The sequence below is a fragment of the Falco rusticolus genome, chromosome 12, assembly GCF_015220075.1.
Source record: "Falco rusticolus isolate bFalRus1 chromosome 12, bFalRus1.pri, whole genome shotgun sequence".
In the NCBI taxonomy this organism is placed as follows: Eukaryota; Metazoa; Chordata; class Aves; order Falconiformes; family Falconidae; genus Falco; species Falco rusticolus.
In genome coordinates, this window is record NC_051198.1 from 24,330,185 (window position 1) to 24,350,235 (window position 20,051).

The 20,051-nt window shown below is 47.6% G+C and overlaps 1 protein-coding gene and 2 long non-coding RNA genes across 14 annotated transcripts in view; 2 read left to right on the forward strand and 1 right to left on the reverse strand.

Annotated features, from left to right (window-relative positions):
* Positions 1 to 20,051, reverse strand: part of ESRRG (estrogen related receptor gamma) — a 406,419-nt gene that overhangs the window by 384,151 nt on the left and 2,217 nt on the right. For 3 of the 12 annotated variants that reach the window (XM_037406049.1, XM_037406052.1, XM_037406053.1), the window contains exon 1: positions 1,545 to 1,681. The exons of 8 other annotated variants lie outside the window; for them this stretch is intronic. The gene's annotated coding sequence lies outside the window, so the exon portion shown is untranslated. Of the gene's footprint in view, positions 1 to 1,544; positions 1,712 to 20,051 lie in introns of those variants that run through there. One more of the 12 variants, XM_037406055.1, reaches the window with a different exon arrangement.
* On the forward strand, positions 1,894 to 2,300 carry LOC119156378. The gene is made up of 2 exons (XR_005107101.1): positions 1,894 to 2,002; positions 2,220 to 2,300. It is a non-coding gene; the product is annotated as an uncharacterized LOC119156378 (long non-coding RNA).
* On the forward strand, positions 2,600 to 6,947 carry LOC119156380. Its single transcript, XR_005107104.1, has 2 exons — positions 2,600 to 2,924; positions 3,040 to 6,947. It is a non-coding gene; the product is annotated as an uncharacterized LOC119156380 (long non-coding RNA).

The following is a 20,051-nucleotide window of genomic DNA, read 5'->3' on the forward strand; positions in this document are numbered from 1 at the left end:
AAGTTTTACACTTGGTGTTTGAGAGACGGTGGCTAATAAATGCTTAAAAACTTCGGTGGTTTTATACAAAGGGCATTCAGGTCTCCCTCCCGGCCACAAATGATGATAGGCTGAAGTGTGTGGGGGTGAGTGGGGGTGTCATCTGTTTTTTGGTTGGGTTATGTTTGCTGTTTGTCTCCTTAATAGTAATGAAAAGATCGGGGGGTGGGGGGGGGGGAATTACAGGAGAGCAACCCAGGCTGCTCAGTGCCTGCCTTCCCACACTACCATTCACCTTCATTTTCCTCTCCTTCCTATTCTACTCATTTTTACATGCCTCCCCCATTATTTAGTCATCTCCGACATGCATCCCTTTCTCCTTCGCTATCACGAGAACCGTATTAACCAGACCAAGCGCTCCGAGCGCTTCCCCTGCAGCACTTCAAAAGCCTACCTGCAGACCCCCGCTCCCTCGCAGCATTAATGCGCGGGACAAATACCAAATGAAAAGGAGAGCAACCTCCCGGCGGCCGGGTCCCACGCAGCCACCGCCCCCCCCCCCCCGCCCCACACTTCGCCAAGCCCTCACGGCCGGAGCCGGCGGGAGAGGCACCCGGGGGAACCCGCACACGTGGACTTTCCACACTTCCCCTCGCCCCTCCTGACCCGGGGGCGACCGGCCCCGCGCCCTTTGGTGTGCGACTGCGTTGTGCGTGTCCCCCGCGGGCCCCGGGCCCGGGCGCGGCGGAGCGAGGCGCGTTCCCGGCCACGCCGCCGCTCCCGCCGGCCGGGGACAGCGGCACGGCAGCCCCGGCGCCCGCTTGCCCCCCGCCCGGCGCGACAGGGCTCCCGCCGGGCCTCTCGGCTCCCCCCACCGCTCGCAGGAGCGTTTCAAGAAGGAATGAGCGGCGTGGGGAGGGACGTGCCCCCGCACCCCCCCCGCCCTCTCCTCGCCGCCGGGGCGGGCGGCCCCGCCGCTTGCCCGGGCCGCGCCGCAGCCGGGACACTTCGGGGCTCCCCGGGGGGCTCCCCGGGGCGGCGGGGCAGCTTGCCGCGGCGGGCACCACGCGGCCCGCACCGGCTTCCAGAGCCGGTCCCCCTTCCCCGCTCGCAGGCCACCCCGGACCCACCGCCCCAAACTCTTGTTGGCTAAAGCCTCCTCACTTCCCCGCCCCTCCCGGCCCCTGCACGGGGGAAACTGGGGCAAACCTGCTGGGGCAGGATCTGTCACAGGAAAAAAAAAAAATAAAATCATTCTCCCTTCCCCCCTGCCTCCTACCCCCGGCCAGTAATTGAAATAATTGAAACCAAGGGGACAAGAACCACTAGACCCCGGGGTGGCCGTGCTGTTGTGCGGCTTTTTACGAAGCTCTTTTTTTTTTTTTTTTTTTTTTTTGGGGGGGTGGGTAATGACTCTGAGCAAGTGCAATGGCAAGGTCTAAAGGGGGGGGGGGGGGGGGGGGGGGGGGAGCGCTTCTGGCAGCGGCTCGTCTCCACGCAAAAACATGCCCCGCTGCAATGTCAGCCGGCAGCGGTGCGGGTGGGGAGGGGGGGGCCCGCTTTACCTGGTCAGCTCAGAACCGCAGGCAGGTTAATCAGGTGAGTCGTCGGGGATTTTAAAGAAGCCGAAGCCGGTTTCTTTGCTAGGAAAGTCTACAACACCATGCAGGGACATTGCAAAATCTTTACACACGCCTCCTTTAACTGGGCTCCCGCGACCTCCGCCGGCGAGGGGGGCCGCCGGCGGGCGGCAGGCCGCGCGGCGCCGCGGCGGCGGGGCGGGGGCGCGAGGGCGGCGGCGGCGGCGGGAGCGGCCCGGCGGGCGGCGAGCGGCGGCGGGCGGGCGGCGGCGGCCCCGGGCCCCGCGGCCCCGGGCCCGGCGGCGTTCCCGGGCCTCCCTGCCGCCTTGGTAGCGCCGGTCCGCACTCGGCCTGACCCGGGACGTCACGCCGCCTGTCTGTTTTCAATGATAACTTGGCAGGAGAAGGGGGAAGCGGCCGGGTTTTCCTGGGCTCGTTACCGGGTACGTGCACGTTTCTTTTGCATGCGGGTTTTTAGGGTTTTTTTTTTGGTTTTTTTTTTAAAGCGAAATAAAAAGCCGGGACAGGAAATCCGGGGCGCGGCGGGGGCTGCCGCCCGCGATGGTGGCGGCCGCTCGCCGGCGGGCGCGGGGGAGCGGCGCGGCGCGGCCGAGGGGCGCAGGCATGCGTTCATCTTTGTGTCTTTCATTTTACCTTCAGGGTGACATTCAGTGCCGGGCGAGCCTCGCCGGTCACCGCCAAGTCCCACCTGGAAAAAAAAACCAACACCAAACCAAAAAAAAAAAAAAAAAAAAAAAAGACACCCCCCCCCACCCTTCAAAAGAAAAAGCCACCCCACCCCAAGTACCGAAAAACGGGGGGCGGGAGGGGGTGCCACCCCCTGGATGCGGGCGGCCGAGTCCTCCGGCGGCGGACGGGACACCTCGCCCAGGGGACGCGGGGACACACACAGGCACGCACACGCCGCCAGCCGCCAGCAGGCCATTTGCCGAGCCACGGCGAGGGGGGGGGGGAGGCGGGGGGGGGGGGGGGCGCCACCACCAAAAAAAAAAGAAAAAAAAAAAAGGAAGTTGTTTTTTTTTTTTTTTAGAATAATAAAAAGCACCCGAAATGCAAGAGGAGGTAGGCCAGGAGGCGCGCTGCCGCCGTGCAGGCCCGGCGCCGCGCCCCCCCGGCCTCCTCCGACCCGGGGCCGGGGGGCCGGGGCCAGCCCCCGCAGGGCGCGGTGGCGGCGGCCGGGGCCCGGGCCGGGCCGCGGCACGGGGAGGCGGCACAATGGCGTCGCTGCTAAGGAGAGCGACGGAGTGGCGCAGAGCCGGGCTGGATCCAGCGGGGTGCTGAGGCCATCCCCCGCTCCCCCCGCCGCTGGGCCCGCGGCGCTCTCGGCGGGCCGGACGCCTCACGGTAAGCGCGCGCTCGGGCCTGCAGGCAGCGCCGGGCCCGCCGCGTGCACCCTGCGGCGGGCGGCACAGGGCGCGGGCCAGCCACCGGCCTTCCCCTGGTTCTTGTGCTTTTACAGGCAAATCCTGTGAAGTCCACGTGAACGGCCCCGCTCAGCTCAGGGGACCTTTCACAGGCTGGGCTTGACTGGCGTGCTGAGGCGTTCCCAGAGCTAGGCCTCGCCTGGCGAGCAGCCGCCCACCGCAGCTCTGGGTGCGCTGGCCGAAGGTGGGCTGCTGGGTGGCCAACTGCGGGGACACCGCAGCATCCCTAGCTGCAGGGACACTGCAGCACCCCGAACTGCGGGGGACACCGCAGCATCCCCAGCTGCAGGGACACTGCAGCACCCCGAACTGCGGGGACGCAGCAGCATCCCCAGCTGTGGGGACATCGCAACGCCCACACCATGGCCACGGGGCGTCCCAGCAGTGCCCAGAGCCAGGTTTACCCCTTGTGCGTCGTGCTTCGCACCGCCTGGTTTCATAGCGAGTGGCAGCGTTGCCCACCCGCGCGTGCAGCAGGGCGTGGGACATGTTTTGCAGGGCTCACGTGGAGCGATCTGCTGCCGCTGCCTCTCCAGCCCAAACGTTAGCATTACCACTTTCATTTTCCTCATCTACATACAATAAAAGGGAAAATGGCTTGGTATCCTTACAGATCAGGTTTTGCTGTTGTAGTTTTTAGAGGGAGGTGATGGCGGGTTGAAGTTGGCGTGCACCTTTTCCGTTGCTCTGGACGCTGTGCTCTCAACAGCACCTTATTTTGAATGGTGAGATTGTCTGTTGCAATGGGAAAAAAGAGTTTGGGGAAAAAATAAATCCTTCTTTGACTATAGTGCAGTCTAAGCATCGTTTTAAGGAACCCAAATTGAAACCACTTTTTTTTTTTTCTTTCTTTTAAACCCAAGCTACCCAAGATGCTTTCTGGCTTGGCTAGAAAGACAAGTTCGTTTCTGTTTCGGAATTGTTTTGAACTGGTTTTTTAGGCTAAATTCTTATCTGTCTTAACTATACTGTCTCAGCAGAGTACGTTACTGATACGTTATTTTGGTAGACTGGAAAAGCACTGCGTACAACTTGATCATTGTCTATTATTCACCATTCATTTTAAGTGAGGCTTTTAAGTGAGGCTCTTTGATTGATGTGGGAACTTGTTTGAAAGGATGAAGAGTACGCCATAGCTACCTGAGATGCTACTCGCAATTATTCCGTACCTCAGCTAACAGGAAGATTTTTAGTTGTGATTGTTACACTTTAAAGGTGAATTAGTTAATCAAATTGCTATTTTTGGAATGCACTTAAAGGAACATTAAATGCATTAATTCATTAAAATAAATGAGCAGATAGGCAACAAACACGTATTAGTCAAATAAGTAAGACCTCACCTGTGGAGCTAAATTCAGCCCTAGTGAAATCAACTGAGTTTGTGCTTGTCCTAAAGCATATTTAATTTGGCCTCCGCAGTCACACAGCTGACACTTTATTTGGTTGTCAAAGGTGTGTATATTAAAAATGTGTGAGCCATGCTTCTTCTCCAATGTGATTAACCTCTGAAGTTAAATTCAGCTGTTTTCCATTTAGCTCAGCTACGCAGTCCTATCGCATATGCAATTTTTGGTGCGCATACACACCAGAGATGCAGAGAGGCATTCCCAACGCCAGTATTAGTCTAAGGGACGTGAGTTGTGTCTGAAGCGAGGGGTGTGATGAGGCTGATTTCAGCGGATGGCTGTTCACAACCAACTGCATGCATGCTCCACTTAACAGGCTGTGCTGAAGTCTCTTGCTACCATCTTTCATTACTGTGGTTACCCATGCCAGTGAGAGTAAAGGAGAGGTTGGTTAATGTCTGTAATCACACGTTCATTTATTATGTAGATATATCCTAAGAGCCTCTCAGCCCAGGAATATTATGCTGGAATAAGGTTCAATTGCGAATATAAGCAGAACTGCTTCAGATAGCTTATTCATTCTGGAAGACGGAGTTGTTTCCTGGTTTCGCTTAATCCACTTTCAAAGTGGATTAAGATAATTCAAGAAAATGAATTCTTACGCTGGCCTAAGGTTTGTCTACACACGGGTTTAGTCGAAAGTAATTACTGCAGTGTACCTAATAAGAGTTTTGGAATAATTTGGTGTGGAGACAAGTCCAAAGTCCCGCATGTGAAACAGACAGAATCTACTCTTTCTGTATAACATGAGGTTAATTTAGCCCAGCGTTTGACCTACTTCTTTCCTGGTGAGCATATTTTAATTCATTACAGGTTTTTCTTTCCCAACAAAAACCCCACAACAGCTACATGTTTATTATTAGTTCCAGGATAGCGATGCCATGTGCCCTCCACTAAAAATAAACAATGTAACCAGCATGTATGAGTCCCTTCTCAACTGCCTTAAAGTGGGCCGTAGGTTCTTTGCTGGAGAAAGTTACCAGCTTCTCAAAGGTAAATATTTAGTGCAGGTTGTTACAAACAATGAAAACAAACCCCAGAGCTGTCCTCTGCCCTCTTAAAACACCTGTGACCCATTTGTACCTCCACTGCATACCATTCCAAGCAATAGCACCCATTCTGATTCAGCTGTATTAGTTCCTAAATGAGGAACCTCTTGGACTTGCACAGAAGGGTTTGCAGGACAGCAGGGCCTTCAGAAGGCACCTGAAAAACAGATTTCTATATATTTCTATATAAAAATAAACTTACTAGTTTGCTTGCAGAGATCTGAATCGGGAGGAGCCTACCTGAAACTCTGGCAGCTGCTCTGCTCTGAGTCAGGTGTATTGTGTCCCCACTAGCGTACAGGAAGGTTACCAAAATTATAATGAGAACGTAACAAATATTTTTTTCTTTTTTTTTTTGCAATTTTGTGCCAAGCAAAAAGTTGTCACGTGTCATTTGGTCTCATTCTGTGCCACAGACCTCCCTAGGAAGAGAGGTGACTCTCTGACATGAATTAAGAGTCCTAAACTTAATAAACTTAAGGTTGATTGTTGGAGTTTTTATTAGGAAGAAAAAAAAAACCCACAACAAAACAAACCTACATGAGAAAGAAATGATGTAAGCCTAAGTAGTAAAACAGCCATTTTTTTTGGAGAAAAAATAAATACAAAAGCTAGATGGTACAAATTGCAGGCCCTTTAAACATTGACATGGGAAAAGCCAATAAAAGTTATGAAGATAAACCCCCTGCTCCTACTTTGTTTGAAAGGCTGTGATGTGGGAAGGCAGAGGGTACCCAGGGGGCTTCCCTTTACGCAGATGCAGCAGCCCTGCTACTCCATGTAACAGGCAGTGGTGCCACACGTAGGATTCGTGTCCCTAAGCTCAATTTGTGATTACAGGCATAGCGCTTCTAACCTGTGCTGGTCTTGGTTGGGGAGATAGGGAATGGATTTCACATACGCTTCCCTCACACCAAACCTGCTTATTTAAGCCAGAAGCTTTCTGGTAAGAAAGCAAGCAGTGACTAAAGAAGGTAAAACACAAATAAACGTAAAACAAGAAACCAAGTTGGTCTTGAATTCTGTCATGCTGGGTGACTTTGACTGTGGGTCTAGTCTTGATATTAAGGCTCCAACTAGACGAAGATTGAAGGCAGTGAGAGTTTTGGACCATATAGGAGCATGCCTGATCTGAAATCCCACTTATTTAAACAATTAATTAGAACATCTTACACTCTGCTTCTGCTAAGAGGTCCCTGAGTGCTCAAGCTACCTGCAGTGGTGGGGTGTCCTGGCTCTTCCCCGCTGCTGTCATAAGGGGAGCTACTCATCCAGTGGGGAAGGTGTCTTAAATCCCTGAGACGACAGCACACAGGCGCAAGAGGAAATCTCAGCGCACAGCCATACAATGAAATGAAAGGATCCTCTATGGGATTGGTTAGTAGCACCAATGTTTAATATTTGTCGTAACAACCACCGGACTGTTTTGTTTTTTGTTCTAACAATGTGAATTATGCATTAAACATTAATACAAGCGAGTGTACTTTTCTTTTGATCTTCAAGCGTAATCATTTCTAATGAGAGTTTATACATGAGCACTGAAACAAATCCCTGAGTCATGTGAATTTACATTGGTTTTACTCTGTGGGAAAGATATCCCACATGAGTTACTCACGTCTGTAAAACATAACATACTTATAAAATGGGGAAAAAAAATAATAAAGAAAAGCTTGCATTTGGCTGTTGGAACATAAATACCTGCATAGACATTTGGCTTGAATGCTAGCGGTAATGCAATGTTAAAAAGTTAATTTATCAGAGATCAGGATTCGGGGTGGGGCCCTCACCTAGATCCAGGTCTGCTCAGAATGAGCAAGCTCACCTTTTAGCTCCTGCAGGCTGGCTTCTGACAGGAATCAGGCCTGGTGTCAGAGGGATTTGGACCAACTCTTAAGTCACGGATCAGAATTTGGCTTGCTCGATACAGGCGAAAGTTGCTGAAGTGCCAGCAGCGAATAGTAACATTGCACATATGTAGCAGACAAAGTGGAGAGTGCTAAGCAGCACCTTTTCCCATGCCCTGGCAGCCAGCTGCGGTGCAAGGCTGACCTGCTCCGGACCCACTCTGGAACACGCTCAGCCATGCCTGATACCTGCTCTTCTCCGTTTAAATCAGTCACACACATGGCATTCTGTAAACACTATGGATGGTGTGACTGCCAATGCAGTTATTTAAAAAACAAACAGAATCTAAACCCTTTTCCCATTCGCACGCTACACAAATATTAAAATAACCAGCAGCTAACAGTCCACACTTAAGCAACCATGCTGTACGTGCGATGTACGTACAGCATCCTGGGGAAGTATGGGTACAAAACCGTACATGATGGGCCTGATTCCTGGGGATACAGGTACTGACTACAAGATTTCCAAAATTCCTCATGCCTTTCCAAAACAGATCTCAAAGCCAAAGGTTTCAGGAGAGGAATGGCTGCCAAGAAGGTGTTGCGTTTAATGGCAGATAGGCTCTATCTGTGATTCAGGTCATATCTCAGGAATTCTCAGAAGCGCATGAATGTATTTTAATGTATAAGTGCTAAAGAAGTCCTGGAAGCCAGAGATCCAGGATTACCCCACATAATTCAGTGTTCTCACAGGAGGCTACAGCCATGCTCCCTGCTGCTGCTTTTCTCTAGCCTGAATAACCTTAAAAGCTGATGGTAGAGCTTCAAAAGGAAGAGCGGAAGAAGCCTATGCATAGAATAGTCTATAGAGTAGAAGAAGAGGAAACATGAAACCCTTCATCCCTGAACTTGAATTCTCTAACTGCTATGTTTTATAAAAAGACAGAGGAACTGATACCATTGCAGTTGAGAAGAAAGCACCTGTGACACTCCATTAGGGAACCCCAACACTCTTTGTATGAATTAAGTCTTCCCTGAGGTTGCAGAACTTCACCTGGCATGTTAAGTCAAAAGATGAATAGGTCAATATCGGATCTTAAACAATTTTGAACTGAAGGACCTCAACTACCTCAACTCCTTCTAGACCCTGCTTGAAGCACATTGACATTATCCAGCTTTAAAAGTTCAGCGAGTCTTTGACTTTTCAAAATGCGTAAGTACATCCCCAGGCACACACAAAAAGCTGTACTTGCAAAGATGTAATAGATATAGGTAGAAAATGGCGCGCGGAAGCACGTAAGGAGGACTGTCTTAGCATCAGTCAGGGTGACAAAGCCTGTCGGACCACGGGTTCCCAGGCTGTGTACACAGCCCTGGAATGCCTGCTGGAAACACTCCCTTGTAATTTAGCTCATTTGGTGTGCGTGAAAGGTGCTAGTTTCTAGAGTCCTTAGTGAAATGTGCTGATACTGAACCCATCCTTCCTCTTATACGTGCAGACCTATAGCAGGTGGCCAAGAGGCCAATGGGAAGGAGAGGGGGCCAGTTCCAATCCAGTTGTTCATGGTGGAAAACGAGAAAAAAAGTGAAAAGATCTTATTCCACAGACCAATACATTTACTTACGTTTAACTGCTTAACCCCAGTCAGAGCCCTGAATTCCATGACTATATATGAACGTCATGGTGTGGTGAAGTCTTATTCAGTAATTAGCTGGTCAGAGCCACAAACCAGAAACCAGATACACAGCCAGTGAGAGCTGACAGCTCTTGTGAAATCTGCGGGGTCACACCAATTTATGCTAGCCGGGGATCAGGTCTTCAATTTCTAACAAAAAAAATGGAGAAACTGCATTTTTTCCGTGACATTTTGGTCATATTACATAGCAATAGCAATAAAACAAAAAGTTATAAATATTTATGTAGCCAAGACAGAAGCAGTACCAATGCAAAATCTTTAGCAATTAAATCCTACAACCACGTTATTACATATGTCAGCGTTGGAGCCATGTGGATTACTGCTTAACTTTGGGGCAGCAAGGTAAGCTCATTTTCTTGCCTCTGTCTTTTCAGTCACCATTAGGGCTGCAACCTTCCCATCCTCCTCATGAGCCAATCTCCCCGTGCCACCCCCAGGGAGAGGGGGAGAAGTTACACCATAGGTGTTTTTTCCACGGGTGGATGCCTGAATGCGAAGGGAAACAATTGGAATTTTAATGACAATTTTGAGACTCTTAAACTAATTTCTGGGTAGTGCAGAAGTTAGTGAGGCTTGCTGCTGCCAGGAGCTGCATGCTCTCCTCTCCAGCTGATGTTAGCAGGATTACATGTGCTCAACTTTTTGCAGAAATAAGTCCCAGGTCCTCGTCTCGTGCCACAAAAGGCAGGGCAAGAGACCTGCTGCTGTCAGGCTCAACCGAGCTGCCCCAGTGTCAATGCAGAGCAATTTCTACAAAAATTAGGGTAACTGCTCTGGATTTACGCTACCAGAGATGTGTTCTCCTTAGGTATTTATAGCATAGTAGCATTGTTCAGGGTAAGATGGTAAGTTTGTTAAGTGCTGTACAAAACATTGCATCAGATAAAGTTCCTGCATCCAAAAACCCTACAAAAAAGATTGTGCAGGGAGCGTGTCAAACAACGGGATTTCCTGAGAAGAAAGTACAGCAGTAATTGCAGCAAAGGCAGCCAGCTTTTCCTACATGCAGGGTAATGATAATTCTGCCAAGGAGGCAAGTTGTTTATTTCCTTTTTAGCTACAGTATTTCCATTGCGTTATGGAATCACAGTTTGTTAATAGCTTACAAACATCAAGTTTATAAAGCTTTAGAAATCTGGTCATATCTAAGAAATATGTACCAATTGATATTAATCTCTATAAAAACATGTAATAGGGTTGGGGTTTGTTTGGTTTTGAGTTTTTTTAAATAAGTTTAGTAAAGGAGGGATAATTTTTGGTCTTGTTTTTGTCACCTTAGTAGATTCAAGAAGGAATATAAAGGATAGTCCCCAAATGCGTGTATATCTACTTGTAGATAATGAAATGGAAAATAGAAGATGCTTCAAAGTAGTGCAAGTTGTTTAATCTGCTCTGTAATTGGATGGCAGAGTTTCAACCATTTTCACCAAAACAAGGAGACCCACTGCAGAGCACTGTCTTTTCAATTTTGGGCTAGACAATCATAGGCCCGAATAGGTCACGAAAGGGTTCAGCCTTCCCCGAGTACCCCTCTGGTCAGATGGCAGCACCGACTGAAAAAAGACAAGAAAAGAGGACAGACGCAGCCACCTGCATCGCCGCCTGGCACAGGGAGCAGCAGGCAGGGCAGGAGGGAGCTGGTGCCCAGCCAGGTGTGGCAGGGCTTAGAAGCCAGGCTGCTGAGCCCGTGCACCCCGCAAACGGGCTGCTGCGGGGGAAGGCACGGAGAAGCTAACGTCGGGAGACTGCTTCCTTGTGAACAGCTCTGCATCCCCATCGGCCTGCTCCCGTGAGATGGCTAAGCGTGCCTCTGAAGTGGCTGAACATTTTCAGCCTGGTGTTGAGTACGTTAGTGCCTGCGTCCGCCAGCATGCTGCAAGGCATATGCAAAACATCAGTGCTGGACATATTCTTCAGGTTCCCTTCCACTGAAGCCAGTTCTCACTTTAGGTACAGGAGAATTAAAAGAAACGTCAGGGAGACTTATACCAAACCAGATTTTCCTAGCTGACTAATACTACTCTTCATATGCACTACCCAGAGTCTAGTTGTGTCAATATTTTCTCTATTCACTTATTTCAACCAAGGTAATTTTACTGAGGGCAATTTTCTTCACTGTGCTGTTGGATACTGTGGTACCGTTCATTGCAGTAGAGTAATTTTACTAGTTAGGACACCTCACTATAATGTTTTGCTACTAGATTTCTGCTGAGAAGTAGAGACACTAACTCACAAACACCCCATCCAAGTCCTTCTGAAGCCATCCTGAGAACTTCAGGTGATCCCCGTGCTAGGTCCCTATGTTTGTCAGGCTTGCAGGCAACCTGAACAGCCATCTCAGCCCCTGCTCTGAGCCCTTGGGACAGGGGTGTTCAGTTAAGACTACAGCGAAAGAGAAGCATGGCCACAGTAATTATTTAATAGCTGTTAATGTAAAACCATATTCCTAAACCTTACTTGTGACAGCCAGATGCATGGTAGGATACAGGATTTTGCCTGACAATTTTTTTTCCCCCTCCTCTTTCATATGATTAATGACTTTTAAGAGACTGGTGTATTAATTTCCGTTGTTAGGAGGCTGTTGCTCTACAATTCCTACGTGTATGCATAGGATACCCCATTGCTGTCTAAGTTACCAGGGCTTCCCAGAGCTAACATCCAGAAACTATTTTTTCTTTTCCAGCAGTATATGCTGCTTCTTGGAACAATTCTTTAGGTACAAGTCCAGCAAAAAAGACCCTTCACTAGTTTCCACTACACCTCGTTTTTTCTCTCTCAGCTTTGTGCTGCTGCAGAGGATGCACAGGGTGCTAGTTTTCCTCCCCGTGGCCTCAGTGCAACAAATTGCTATGCAAGAGCAATTGCAGCCCATTTCAGGTAATTCCACTGTTATACACACCAATACAGGAGTTAACATTCAAGAAGTTATGTGGGTACTGGAAAGACAAAGTCTTCCAGTCCTCATATGGGTGACCATAAGGTATAAGCTTTATAGACATTTGATGAATGAAGCATTGCAGTTGCCACTAAATGAAAGTGTGTCACAAAGCTCTCAAGGAAACAGTTGGAACAAGGTTTTAGTAGTATGTGAAGGCATCGTAAAATGCATGGGCTTTATGAGGCTACAACGTGTATGCAGCAGGTGCATGCAGCCTGCTCTGTATTCCTAAATCCATCACCAACATAACATTGGGAACCTGGGCTTAGGAGAGTCACTTCTCTCTCCGTGCCTCAGTTGCCATATGAAACAGGCTTATGAAAGTATGAAAAGTAAGGCTTTAGGTATGAAAGTAGGGCTTATGTATTTGATACCCCTTGGATGAAAAGATCAAATTCACTCATTAAGCATCAAGTATTATAATCAATCACAGGCTTACCATGCCTGGGTTACCCAAACATTTTGAACTATAATGTCAAAATGAGCCACTCTTAAAAGTTAGGTGTGGTTACAGAAGCTCCAGGCTGTGGAACATGAATCTCAGTGATTTTAGTGGATGCGATGCCAAACTTACAGATCAGGTGAACTTCAATGTGATTCTAAAGATATTAACACCCCGTGACAAGTCTGCATCTTCTACCAGTTCAAGAAAGATCTGTGCCAGTCCCATCATAGTCCCTAAGTTATTTTCCCCCCAGCTTTGAGTATTTTTCTACAAATGCTGCTTGCTATGAAACAAAAAAATCTATCAAAAATGCCCCAACCCCCCAGCATTTAAAGGTTGAATCTATTTGCCTGGTTTTTCCTCCTAAGGAATATTATTTTGACATATTGATGAAAATTTATTTGCTAGGCAATGGGTAAAGAAACTGAGAAATAATTCAGTTACTATGGTCACTCTCACTTAACATGGGTCTACTGCTGGTGATCCTTCCTTACATAAACGGAGTTATGCTTAAGGAAGGGGGGATACTACAGTTTCAGTAATTTCTTCATTCTACTAATACAGCCCGCTTCTGACCCAGAAAGTTCCTCTTTATGTGGCATAAAGCAAGTTGTCTACTTGAGTAATTTTTCCCTGGCTGTGATGTGATATATATATACACACACAAACACATAGATCTATATGTGTGTCATAGATGGATAGATATCTCACTTATTCCGTTGGAAAGATGTTATAACACATAAGAAAAGGAAAACCATAAAAGTACAAATTTATCTACTGAGTGTACAAGAGAAGCTGGTATCACCCAATTTAGAAGTATAAGCTCCATTTATTTCTGTTTCTTCCCTGAATACACCACTACCACCTACCCCAGAAGTACCTGATGTCAATAGCAGTATATGTATGTGTACAGCTGTAAAATCTTTTGATTTCCATGTATCAGTGGAAACCCTCACTGGATTACTGTATTTTCGCCATACGTAAAAGATTCAATCTGCATAAAAATATTTAATGCTTTCTACTGATGCAAAGATATCATATGAAGAGCTCCAAGCATCCTTTGAACATGGAGGAGTCACTATGCTGTATCCCACTAAAATACATACTACTTCCAACATTTTTCAAGCAGACAAGATAAACAGAGAGGGAGAAGGGAAGACAATTATTCAGAGAAAATCCTAGCTAGAAACAGAAGAATTTTTCTAACTTATAATTCAGAAGTCTGCACTATTTTCATTCCTTGTTTAAAGTTCTAACGTTTTAAATTTCAAGCATATTTAGATGCCTCGCTTTTGTGAATAAAAAGATGAATAAGGAAAAAAAAAAAAAAAAAAAGATGTTAAATACCGATCTAATTTGTTCGTAAGCATTGACTGATAAACATACACACAGAATTACCTAGTTCCGTTCTGTGTGAACATTTTCCTAACTGGAAGAAAAATGTTGCAAGTTCCTCACTCATTTTAACAGTCGTCATTAATGGACGGTAAACTTAGCAACAGTTCTTTGGCAGCTTCCAAGACTGACACCAGCGTAAGGATTTGTATTTGATACAAGTGAAACAAAAAAAAAAAAAACCCAAATCATTGTTATCCTGTATTTGGATGAGGGTTTGAAAAAGTTAACACAAAATATCAAATACGCTGCTTATGGATTTGGTTAACTGATTCCAGGGGGAGGGAGGGTGTGGCGTAGAACCTACTATATGTGATAAGAAATACAAAACTATTATACAAAAAAAATTTGGGCCTGTAAACTGTAGCCTTCAACAAAGACGACTATATTACTCGTATGTGTTTCTGCACAACAAAACCAAAACACTGGCTGGGATTTCTGAGCATTTCCACAACCCAAACAGTAAGAGGAAGCTATTCAAAGTCACGGGAGTCTTGGCATTAACTGCAACAGAAACAGAACGGAGCCTTTATCTTAATCAGTTCCTTAAAATGAACTTTTATTGATTTATCACCTTTTCTCCCTCTGTGCTTAGAGCCAAAGTCACACATTACCGATTTATGTTTGAAAAAATAGGCAATAACATATTATTCTTGCAAGTATTTTGAGGGAGGGACATTGCATGTATTATGCCAGTGCTGTACCTTGGGGTCATGAGTCACTAAGAAAACAGAGATAAATACTTATTCTTGTGCTTCGAATAAGAAGCCTTTTGTGACAGAATATAAATATGGGGAAGTAATTTCTAAGTTTATTACTACTGTACTATTCACTAGCTATGACAAATTTCAAAACAGATGGAATACTTGGGAACACATCATTATCATCAGTTTTTGTTGCAAATGTATTGACTACATTCTGTCAAGACCCTAAGTGTACTCCTAAACCTGCATGATGAAATGGGCTCTGGGTCTCTCTATACAAGACATAACAGTAAAAAATGCCCCAAAAGCCACCAATCTAAATAATTGCTATTTATTCAGCAACTGTATCTTAGCCAACATGTACCACTACTTATTACTGTTAGTGGTAATTTTACACACGTAGTAAGCACGTAAAGGCCCTTGCAAACAACGTTCAAAAGCCCGAGATTTGCATTATTCTGAAGGCTTTTTTAGTTTTATTAAGTATATACCTATAGAATAAAACATGGGCATTTATAAGAAAAAATCTTTTAGATTTATTAAGACTGAGGTAAACTAATAAAATAAATACAGTATTAAAGCTGTTAACCATCCATTCTCAACATAACTGCTATGGTTATATGCTCTCCTTTCTGGCAAGATCTAATTTTCTGCAGGGATGTCGAGGGGACTGCTACTCTCCATTTTCCTAAAGTTAGCACACCAGCATCTGCTAAATGCACCACGACACACTGTTTATCTTTGTTGTAAACTTAAGGCTTTTCCATTTAAGAACTGTATAAACGAATCAGTATTTATTCACACCTGTGCCTAAAGGTATCTATTATAAAGCACAGAGTGCTCATTTTTAATTTCCTCCTTGCTCTGATTTTATACCATATTCCTCTGCACCGATGCTGTTCAGAACTGCTTAGATATAACAACAAGTGCGAGGAAAGTAAAAATTAAAGCAATGTTAGGGTTGTTTTCCTCTCATTTGCTCCAAGCGTTTATCAACAGACAAAGGTGATAAAAAATCAGAGGTAAAAGGTCTTGCCTGACATCTCATTTAAACTCGGTAGCTTAGCGAACTACTACAGTTCAGTACTTTTGTCCCCTGCTCCAAAAGCCAAGACAACAAAATCCCAAGCCATTTTTGTATATTTAGATTTGCCCTCTGAAATTCAGTGCAATACTTAGTAACTTGTATTCAACGTCAGAGCCTCCAAGGGAAGTAGCAGGGGGTTGTCTGTTTTTTAAAAGATATATATAAGTTTCTCATCTATTGAAAGGAAATCTATGTATGCCAGTAAAAAGCACGAGCAAAAGGGGAAGATTAATTGACATGTAGATAAATGCAACCACCTTTTCTTCAGTGGATGCTTTTCAGTCAGAAATTAATTTTTCTTATGCTGCAGAAACCCTCTGTTTGAACAAGTACCCACTAACATGGCTTGGCCCTCTAATTGTCACCATTACCGAGACAGAAGCAACCGTTATTGATGGCACACAGCATTGTGTAAGATCCATTTTTCCAATTAAATTTATATTTTTCCTCTTCGATAGCTGCTTCTATTTAGTTCTGAACACAATTACAGCTGTACCTTTGTTAACTCCTGTGGCGGCAAGTCATTTGTTGAAACTGTTGCTCTCGGTAACATTAGCTATTACTGATTATAGTATTGCTTAAGGCAGATTCCTTGTTGTAAATGGCATTGAACATTTTTAGCTGGATATTGCAGCAACACATTATGAGCACTGAGATATAAACAGAATAGTAAGTAACGCAGCCGACCTCTGGATTTAAGCAATAAGCTAGTAGACTTGTGTGCAGAGACATACTCAGCTAGAAAATCGAACTATCACCAAAGCATCCAACACGACGCCCGTATCTTTCTCTACTTTGCTAGTGACCTATCATTACATTCAACTGTGAACGACACTCCTAAATAATAAAGGTCAAAGTTTTCAAGGACAGATTCTGTGTTTCAGTTTCCAGCTTGAAATACCTAAAGCTGGTATTTTCCAGTTGCAAGGTTCCCAGACTTCTCACTGGGATTGTATCCCCTCAGCATCGGGAAAAAACAAAGCCAGAAGAACAGACCCCACATCACCTCAAATCAAAACCTGTTTCATTTGAAAAATCGATCCTGGGGTTTAACATCTGCCAGAAGAATGGTATGATCCCTATTAGCATATGCACATTGACAAACCCCCAATCTAAAACTGATTTAGTCAACTCCTAGCTCATGTCACCTTATTTCTCAACTTTGTTTTGTTTCATATCAGAAAAGTGTATAGAAATTCTGGAAATTTGTCTCACCATAATAAACAGTTTTAGCCTTTTTAATGTAATACAAAGTACTGTGGAATATAATCGTTTCTAAAAAATAATTTTATATGATCCCTACATAAATATTTACTGTTTTTATATATGGGCATTGTCTTGATTACAAGAAATATGAGAATTACATTCAAGCAGCTTTTTAACACATGCCGAAGTGCTATATTCATCCATTATATCCTCAGTTACAAAGGTGGGAGCGTAGCAGTGCTGTCAGGGAAGTCTGCTGGAGTTTGGGACTCAAACCTGGCTCTGTCTGTAACCTGTTGTGGCCTGCTCCCATGCACCAGACTAAAACTTCCTTTTACATCACCTTTCCTAATACCTAACTCACCCAAATGTTTTCCTACTTTAATATATCGGGGGAGAGGGAAGAATTCTGTGCTAACTGGTACTTGCAAAGTTCAGTGATTTCTTAGTGAAAGGTAAAACAAGCTTTAGTTCTTTAGCATTTAATTACGATTAATAAAGACAGGATAAGGCTGTACATATTGAACCGACCGAAGAGGTTTTCCTTTTCGAAGGAAGCTGTGTTCCATTTGTCAATACCAAACCATGCTGCAATCTCCCATTAGCCATGCTAAAGCTGCCTTTTAAGCTGCGCCATTGCTCTGTGAGGATATTCCATCTGCTTTGAAAGTAAACACCAACTTGTTTAACTCCTGACACTTCACCAGAGCCCTGCCACGCCAGCAGGAAAACCACCGAAAATAAAGCCATGAAGCCAAATCCATGCTGGGTTTGTGCAACTCAAACCAATACACGTGCCCTAAAATCGAACATTCAGAAATCCTCTCCGTGACCTACAGCCTCGTCTCATTACAGTATGTTCAGCGATTATTACGGGTTTTTTTTCCCCTTTCCCACCAGAAAGGCCGGTAGGGACAGCTGCCCACCGGGATGCTTTCCCCTGGAGGAGGGGGTGCATGGTCCCCAGGGGTGCGCGGTGGCCACGGGAGCCCCCTGTCCCCTGTGCCCCAGCAGCAGCACGGCCCGCTGCAGCGCGGCTCGCCGGCCCCCGGCGAGGGCAGACAAAGCCACGGGATTTGGGGAACGGCTCGTAGCCCGAGAAGGGCCCCCCGCCTCTTGTCCCTGCTCCGGCATCCACTTACTGTAATTCCTCAGCTTTCAGCAACTTTCCTCCGCACCTCCAACCCCCCGGGAAACTTAGGGCAAACGCCGAGGAAAGGGAGAACAAAGGGGCAAAGAACAAAGAGCCGGGGAGGGGAAGGGGGGGAGGGGAGAGCTCCCCCCGTTCGGGTCAGCCCAGGGACCCTCCCCGCCCGCCGTGCCCCAGGGGCAGCCCTGCCCGCCCCGCAACGGCTCCTGCGGCTGCCGCAGCGGGGGACCCCCGCGGGGCGTCCCGGCCCCCGGGTGGCCGTGGGTCCCCTGCCCTGGCCATGAGCCCCCCTTCCACACACAGACAACCCCGCACACACCCTGCGAGGGCTTGCTCAGGTCTGGTTTGTGCCCGGCCGCGAAGCGCTCGCTCCTGCCGTGCCCTCAAAAGCAACGATGAAATAAGTCGGGGAGAGAGGGGGGGCTGTCCCGCTCCCCCCCGCCACGCAGCCGTACCCTCCCCCTGCCCCAGCCCCGCACCGGGCGCCCGGAGCATCCTCGGCGGGTCCCCGCAGAGGCAGGGGTCGTCCCGCTCCCCCGGAGCGCAACACGTGCCCGGCCCCGCGCGTCCCAGGGCCGGGGCCGCTCCAGGGGGCGGCTGTCGGGGCTCCTGGGGACCACGAGAAACCAGCGAGCAAGACGCCGAGGCAAGGCAGCCTTCCCGTTTAGCTACAGAGGTCCTGTCGCCCTCACAGCAACGTTAAACTTTTGTTAAAGTGCCACTAAGGACCATTTTTTAGATGCTCCTCTCCTCTCACACCCCCTCTTACCGAATGCGACCCTTCCGCAAACCTCCTGCTCCCTCTGTCAGCAGTTAAATGCCCTTGAAAAACTGCAGGTGCCCGCGTTACCTGTTGCTACGCGGCCCCTGCCCTCTTATCGGGGGGCAAGTAACTCTTTTCCCACGGTGACCGTGCTGTGCTGGCTGTGAGAGCCCAGCCAAGGTGTTAAGCCCCGGGTGGCTGCGGGCAGGGGGCGGGGGGCTCTGGCAGGACAGGGGGCGCCGGGGGCACCCCCAGAAGGCGGGAGCGGCGCCCGGCGCGGCTGCCTGGCCCCGGGGCGAAGCCAAGGGGGTGGGAGAGCCGAGGGCGGCGGGGGGGCGGGCAGGGGAGCCACCGTGTCAGCGGGTTACCAGGGCCACACGCGCTAAATGCCATGCGGCAGCCACCTTTCAGAGAAGGACGGGGAATTACCATTATTCTTCTCGGGCAGGCGTTTCCAAATTGGAGTTAATTGACGCGGTTCTTCATTTGAGCAATAAGAGAAGAAAATTCGAGCTTTACCCAACAAACTTTTAGGAGGGTTTTGGGTTTTTTCTTTCTTTCTCTCTCTTTTTTTTTTTTTAATTTAAACTAGAAGCGAGCTAATAGAACCTCACTTTCATGAAGGCGAAATTAATCTAGCCCTTAACCGGGAGCGGAGTGGGGCAGCGGGCGCGGTGCGGAGGCGGGGTGCGGTGCAGAAGCGGTGCCGAGCATAAACCGGGCCGGGCGCCCTCTGCACCACCCCCCGCGGGACAGAGCCCCCTCGTCCCGCAAGCCCCTGCCACGGGCAGCCCTTCTTAGCGAAATCAGAGACAAGTGGGGAAGGAGATAACCAGTTTGCAAGCCTGAGGCTTGCAGGTGAGGAGCGTGAGGTACAGCTGTAACACGCGTTTGCGTGAAACGCTGCCCGCGAACGGGAGCACAGCCTGAGCCCAGCCGGTGCCCGTAGTGAGCTAAAGCCAACTGCTTGCCTTCCACGTAAAAGGTTTCGCAGAAGGGGATGAGTCTGTTTTTGTTATGATTTAATCAAATAAATTAAAGGAGAAGGGTAAGGATACGCCCCATTTGGGACTTAAAAAAAAAACAAAACACAAACAAAAAAACCCAACAAACCAAAAAAAGGCTTTAGTTTGAGGGACGCTTTCTGTCCAAACCCTTTTCTGCTGTACAGAGCAAAGAGAGGCTCTCGGCGTCCACTCATCTCATTACTGCTGGTTGTTTGGGGTTTCTCTTTTCCTTCTAATGGAGTAACCTTTCACAAGCGATTGCAATTTCGGGGGGGGGGGGGGGGGGGGGGGGGGGGGAAAGGGTGAGTAGGTGCCAAAACAAGCTGGGGGTGGGGCAGAATTTTGCGTTTCAAGCA